Source organism: Durio zibethinus, chromosome 17 (genome assembly GCF_047325235.1).
Source record: "Durio zibethinus cultivar Kanyao isolate XHJ-2024 chromosome 17, ASM4732523v1, whole genome shotgun sequence".
Taxonomy (NCBI): domain Eukaryota; kingdom Viridiplantae; phylum Streptophyta; class Magnoliopsida; order Malvales; family Malvaceae; genus Durio; species Durio zibethinus.
In genome coordinates, this window is record NC_143178.1 from 12,459,478 (window position 1) to 12,466,086 (window position 6,609).

A 6,609-nucleotide genomic window follows, 5' to 3' on the forward strand; every position below is an offset into this window, starting at 1 on the left:
GTGATTGTTTATTTAGGTAAACTATGTACCAATTCGTCAAGTTTTTTTGTTTCAAATATTCTTTGTGTAGATGGTTGTGGCTAGTACCTCCCAGACAATTCTTTTTTCTTGTCAAGTTTCTTCTAAATCCTTGGACAAATCAATCCAAAATACTTTTTCGCATGATTCCTCTTCACATAAAATTTGTTCATTAGTTTGCTTTTAATTATTTTGCATATAGTAAAAAATGGCTTGTCTTTAGCATAAAAAATATACTTGTTGAAACATTCATATATGTTGTTAAGTAGAATATCACATTTAGAGATTGTGCGAAAATGAGATCTCGACTATTGCTGTGCTGGCCTTTCTAAAGCCAACCATATGGTTTTGAGTGTATATCTTTTAACTTATTCATGATTGCATTAAATTCTAGTATGTGGTTTGCCCTTGTTACAGCCTATAAAGCATCCTTTAAAGCTTTCCTTTTGTGGCCATCATTTTGAAAGTTGTGTAAATGCCTCACACAATATTTATGCTCTGATTCTGGAAATAGCTTTTTGAATGAAGCTTTCAAACCTTACGATAAAAAAATAATTGATTAGATGATATTTGATTGTTATATAACATAATAAAATAAATAGAGTAAATAGCATTGTGGGCCTTAAACTTTGGGACAAATTCTATTTTGATCCCTAAATTTTAATGGCCACAGGTGCTATTTACTTTAACCAATATATAAGTTAATCCAGAAGCATATAATTTACCTTTTGTTTGTCAGACGTTCAAGTCCAATTGTATTGATTTTCTATCTTTTGATTCTCTTTCAATCTTTTAATGAAACAAGTCCATGTTTTAGTATTTTCAATTTCTACTATAGCATATGCAATAAGGTAAATGCAACCATTAGCATCAATCCTTATAATACCAAGCAATTAGCTTCCATATTTTGCTTTCAAAATGACGGCTATCAACACTAATTGTTAGCCTATAATAATTAACTCCAGTAGCACATGCTTTTAGACAAACATATATTCTTTGGAAGAGATTGTCATCTAACTTACATAGAACAGTGGATATTTGGTTAGTTCTATGAATTTTTTTCTGCATAGCTCCCTATCTTAGAATACTATTCCAAGTAAGTCCCATTAAGTTTTTTCAAAGCCAACTATTTTGCCTTCTATAACTTTGATCTAAGCATAATCAACATAGTATTTGTACACTCGTCTCTCAAACAAAAGCAAAGAATAATTTGGATCAACAAGGAAACATTCCATATACCTATTTGCCAACCATTTATGGTCCATATTCTATTGGCATACTCTTTGCAACAAGAATGCTTGGACTTGTAAGTTCTAATAAAAAAGGTAAGATCCCCTAGTTCATGCCTAAATTTCTTACCATATAATGTTCATTCACATATTTTTTTACGTACAACCTTTTGTCTTAGTTTGTCATTTTCTTAAAACTAATGTTCACCCTATCATTGATGTTAGCATTTTTTTATAGCATCTTTTAACTATTTCTTATCCCTAAATAATATTCCAACACAAAATATAGGGTTATCCATGTTAGTGTTTTGAAATTTAGGCCATTTCTTTCTGGCACCATCGTCATTGGATCCATTAATACTATAAAGATCATCATCAGAATTTACTCATAATTCTTCTATCTCTTCATGATCAATATCTACGCCACTTTCAATGTTAGGATCCACATAATTTTCAAAATTCACATCATCTTCATCCTAATCCAACTCATATCACTATCCTTGTAGTCAGGGTCGCCATTCTTAGTGCCATTTTCATTAGATACATTTTTATAAACTTTTTCTACACTAGGCCCTTCTACATTGGTACTAGGCCTCTGTGCATTACACTCAACATTTATCTTAGACTGTTGGTAAATAACAATGTACCTACTTGGAAGCCCATGCTCACACATCTCCATCACATAAGCACCAATGATAAGTTCTACTAATCTATGCTCTCTATGAGGTATTTTCTAGAAATACATATTAAATTCGATATGCCCTACCATTTCTGCCACGTTATGAAGTTCAAACAAATACATTTTATCAACCTCACACAAGTCAAAATAATTTATTTGTCCTTCTATTTATTGATTGCCTAAAAAGTAACCTCATGATGTATAGCTATAGTGAAGTGAGGGGAATAATCATCTGACATGCATAAAATAAAAAATGATATTGTAAAAAGACATAATACAATTAAAGACAGAATAAGAAAAAACAAAATCAACACTAAGCAAAGTCATGACATGATAATGGGCAAGTTGGTTTATTGTTTATAAAGTCATGATAGAATCATTGAGCAAGTAGGTTTTATTGTTTATTGTATAAAATTATGACAACATCATTAAACAAATGGGTTTGATTATTTATAAAGTTAGGACAAAAACATAATATGTAAATTGAACATATGTTAGATTATTTTTAAATGATAGAAAAAAAGTTTTCATGTAAAAATCAAAATGTTACATTAAGGTTAATTAGTGTTCTTGTAAAGTGTATGTTGGGTCAATTAATGTTTCGTTGGGGTTAGTTAGTGTTCATATAAAATCAAAATGACAAACAAATGGTTTTCATATAAAATGTATATTATTTGCTCTGTCAATTAGTGTCATTTCCAAGGTAGGCAGAAGAAACCAAAATCTAACATATGTTTAGGTAAAAAGGCTAAAATAATCAAAGCCCTAAAATAATCCTTAAATCTAAACTGGGCTCATACAAAATCAAAATAATTCCTCAAATAATCAACATGAAAAACCTAAAATTTTTAAGTTAGAAAACGTAAACGCTAAAATAATTCCCAAATTAAAGCAAGAATAATAAATAACCAAAATTATAAATAATACAAAATTAGCAAAAATTATAAATAAACAAGCAAAAAACCTAACCATAAACATCATCACTATCATATTCTCTCAGCCTCTAACCCATGATATTCCTTTTTTATAATCGTAAAACCATTTAGTCATCCTTTGGTTGGTCCTTTCGTTGACAAGTGTCCTTTCTTGGTCGATCTTTTCTTTTACAATTTCAAAGAATCTTTTTCACTTGACAAGGTCTCTTTTTTCTTGTTGAACTATTTCTCTTTCACACAATTTCAAGATTTTTTTCTTTTTCATAGTTGGATAGTCGACTTATTAATTTTTTTAATTTTTTGTGTTTTTGTCTAGTTTAAGGTTTTTTTTAGTCTTTTATCTTTTGTATTTTATGATTTGTTTAGTGGACATGAAAAATTCCACATAATATTTTCGAACAACAAAAAAATTCTAAGTAATAAAATTTTGTAAGGTTGTGTGTCATGATAAGTTGAATTTTTCATCAATTTAGATAAGCCAGTAGATAAAGAGACTATATTGGTACATATTTGAATAATTAAAGACTCAATTAAAAATTTTTAAAAGTTAAGAATTAATATAAACTTTGATCCAAAATTTAGGACATTGATGCTATTTACTTATGAAACTTTTAATTTTGGTGAATAAAGGAGGCTACTATGCCTCGTTGGTGTTACCCAAGCACCTTAAAAACATCGTTTGAACCAAAAAACAATTGGTGTCAATAGGTGATCCAAATGAACTCTGAATCTTCAAATTTCTTATAAACAATTCAGAATCCAGTGCTAGAAACCATTTTTCACCTATAATCACCCTTCATCAACAATGATTTTCTCCTAAAAAAACAGCTTTTCACTTGTTTCAATCTCCTTTTCCTTCCTATGGGTTTAGATATCATAAGAAACATATGAAAAAAACTTAAATCTAAGTCTTAATCATAACAAAAGAAACACCATACAACTAAACCCACATCTAAACCGCACAAATTTCATTTCATAACAACTAGTAATTCCTACCTAAAACTTTTACAAAAATTTTAACCCATTGAATTCCAATTTTGTTATACTTGTGTGAGAGGAAAGTAATGAAAAAAATTATATTAAGTGGCAAAATGTGGATTGTGAATAGATGTGTTAGAAAGAAAAAAGAAAGAAATAGAGTGTCATATGGAAGGTATGAGTGTTGGTTAGAGAGAGAAACAACCTATTGTGAAATATGGGTTGAACCAAGAAAAGAAAGGAAAAAGGAAAAACAGAAAGCTATTCAAAATGATGACAAGAGAAGAGATGATGGCAATTATCCCACGTTAAATGACAAAAGGGTTGAGGGAAATAATAAATTTGAAGCTGTGAAGAAAGAAAAGTAACAAGAAGAAAGAGAGTTGAAAAACTTTTTTTGAGTGGGGTTTGGTGGGTGATTAATTATTCTATTTATGTTGACTAAGGACAAAATGTTTTGATGTGTCAATTCATTTTTGTCACATTTTTGCTATTAAATGGCATGTGAGTGACACTTATTTTTTTTTGGTCTAAAATATTCTTAAATTATTACTTATAAATAATGTTTAGTTTTTATTTATTCCTAAAGTAAGTAATATTTTAAAATTTTTAGGCTTTATTTGTTAAAGAGAATAAAAAAATAAGATGAAAATTTTATTAATTAATAATTAAAATTTATAGCTAAAATTCAAATATTTATAATTTTAAATATAAAAATAAGTATTTGTTGTATTATTTAATCTTCAATTTTTCATTGATGTCCCGATTCATTTGCTAGAGGATCATTGATGAGAATGGATTTTGTTTTGGTATTGGGATATACTCCTTGGTAAGTTAGGAGTGCTAATGCCGTACTTTCTTAAAATTGCTATTTCAAAAAATTGAGAAGTCCCTTTTTATAGTTAAGTTGGATGTTGAAAGGTACGCCAATGTGGCTTTTTTGCCTGACACCAAATTCAAATTTCCTATTATGCTTCTGTTTGTTAATGGCAATTCTCATCCCTATACTCTCTTCCCATCTAGGTAAAATATTTTGCCATTGACACTATGAAAGAGATCAATCATATTTCACTGAAAAATATTTGATATTGCCATTAAAAAAATCTTTTAATTTTTCTTTTGTAAAATAAATACACTTAATAACATGAGTTAAGAGTTTTCACTCTTTTTATATATTATGAAGGAGATCAAATATATTCTCCTAAATAATATTTGTTGTTATCATCATAAATTGTTTTTTGTAACCAATACTTAATAGCATGTGCTAAGAGTCCTTGCTCATTTTAAGTCCTAAGGATGTGCATGATACACAAAATTATGATAGAATATGATAAGATAATATTATGAATAAAATTATATTAAATAATGTCATCTTATCTTATATTTGATGGTCATATTTGGTGCATAAGATGATCGATAGAATAGTATGATAATTATTTTATATTATGTTTGATTTGTATCAATTGAAAGGAATAGAATTATAAGGAAAATTATTATCCTTTTAGTATACGATAATTTAATCTTCTCAAAGTGGAGAGGATTATCTTTAGTTAATGGGATTAAACTTATATGTTCTATTACACCCTTAAAAAAATTACATCAATAATTTAAATTGTATAAATTTTGAAGAAGGATACTTTGGATCAATAAATAAATTATCCTATCTTAATATTTGCACAATTCAAACATAAGATAGGATAATATTATTTAATTTAATCTTATTCGTAATATAATCTTATCCTATTTGATCATAATCTTCTGTACCAAACATGATCGATATGTGGAAGGATTAAAATATGATAATTTATTTATTGATCAAAATTATTTTTCCTCAAAATTTATATAATTTCAATTACTAATGAAATTTTTAAGGGTATAATAGCGCATGTAAGTTTAATCCAATTGATTAAAAATAATCCTTTACATTTTGGAAAAATTGAATCTTCCTATACCAAGAAAATGATTATCCTCTTTGTAATACTATCCATTTCTCTAGATACAAACCAAACATAATATATAATAATTACCATCCTCTTTCATTCATCATACTATGTATCAAATATGATCTAAGAGTCTTAATTTTTCTTAAAATCCTTTACATCATCTTTTACTTAAATGAAAATAAAATTGTCTATAAATAATTATACTAACTTGAATCCAAATAATTGCCGCAAAGCGCAAATAACACACTTGTATGAAGTAGTAATGAATTATATTCTACCGAGAGTTACCTTAAAAGAGGAGAGCAAAGAAGACTAGTCCTAACCTAGGACTTTGCATGGTTTATATATGTAGTTCTTGGTGATATTTCTAACATAAAACAAGTATAATCCAATTATTTATAATGTAGTATTTCGTTCATACATATGAGATTCTGAAATTTATTTTACATATCTGACGTTTGGTGCGCGAGGCTAAGGATACATGGGGATATAGTAGACAATTATGATTCCATAATTGATCTAAGTATCATACAAAATTGACTTCACTTGTCCGAGCAATATACATTATTCTGAAAGCAATTAGTAAGGGTTAATATGTAATTTGATCCCCAAACTATATCATTTTTCATGGTTTGTTACATTTAAAAAACAATCATAATTTTTACCTTAACTTTGCTTTTCTAAAACACTTTATATCGTTGACTAACAGTGCATATTATCTAAAATGATAATATGATATATATTGACTAATGACAATGCATCACATGTCATAATTTTATTCGTTGATTTTTTTTGCCATATTAGCATATTATTAATCTAGTTGATAT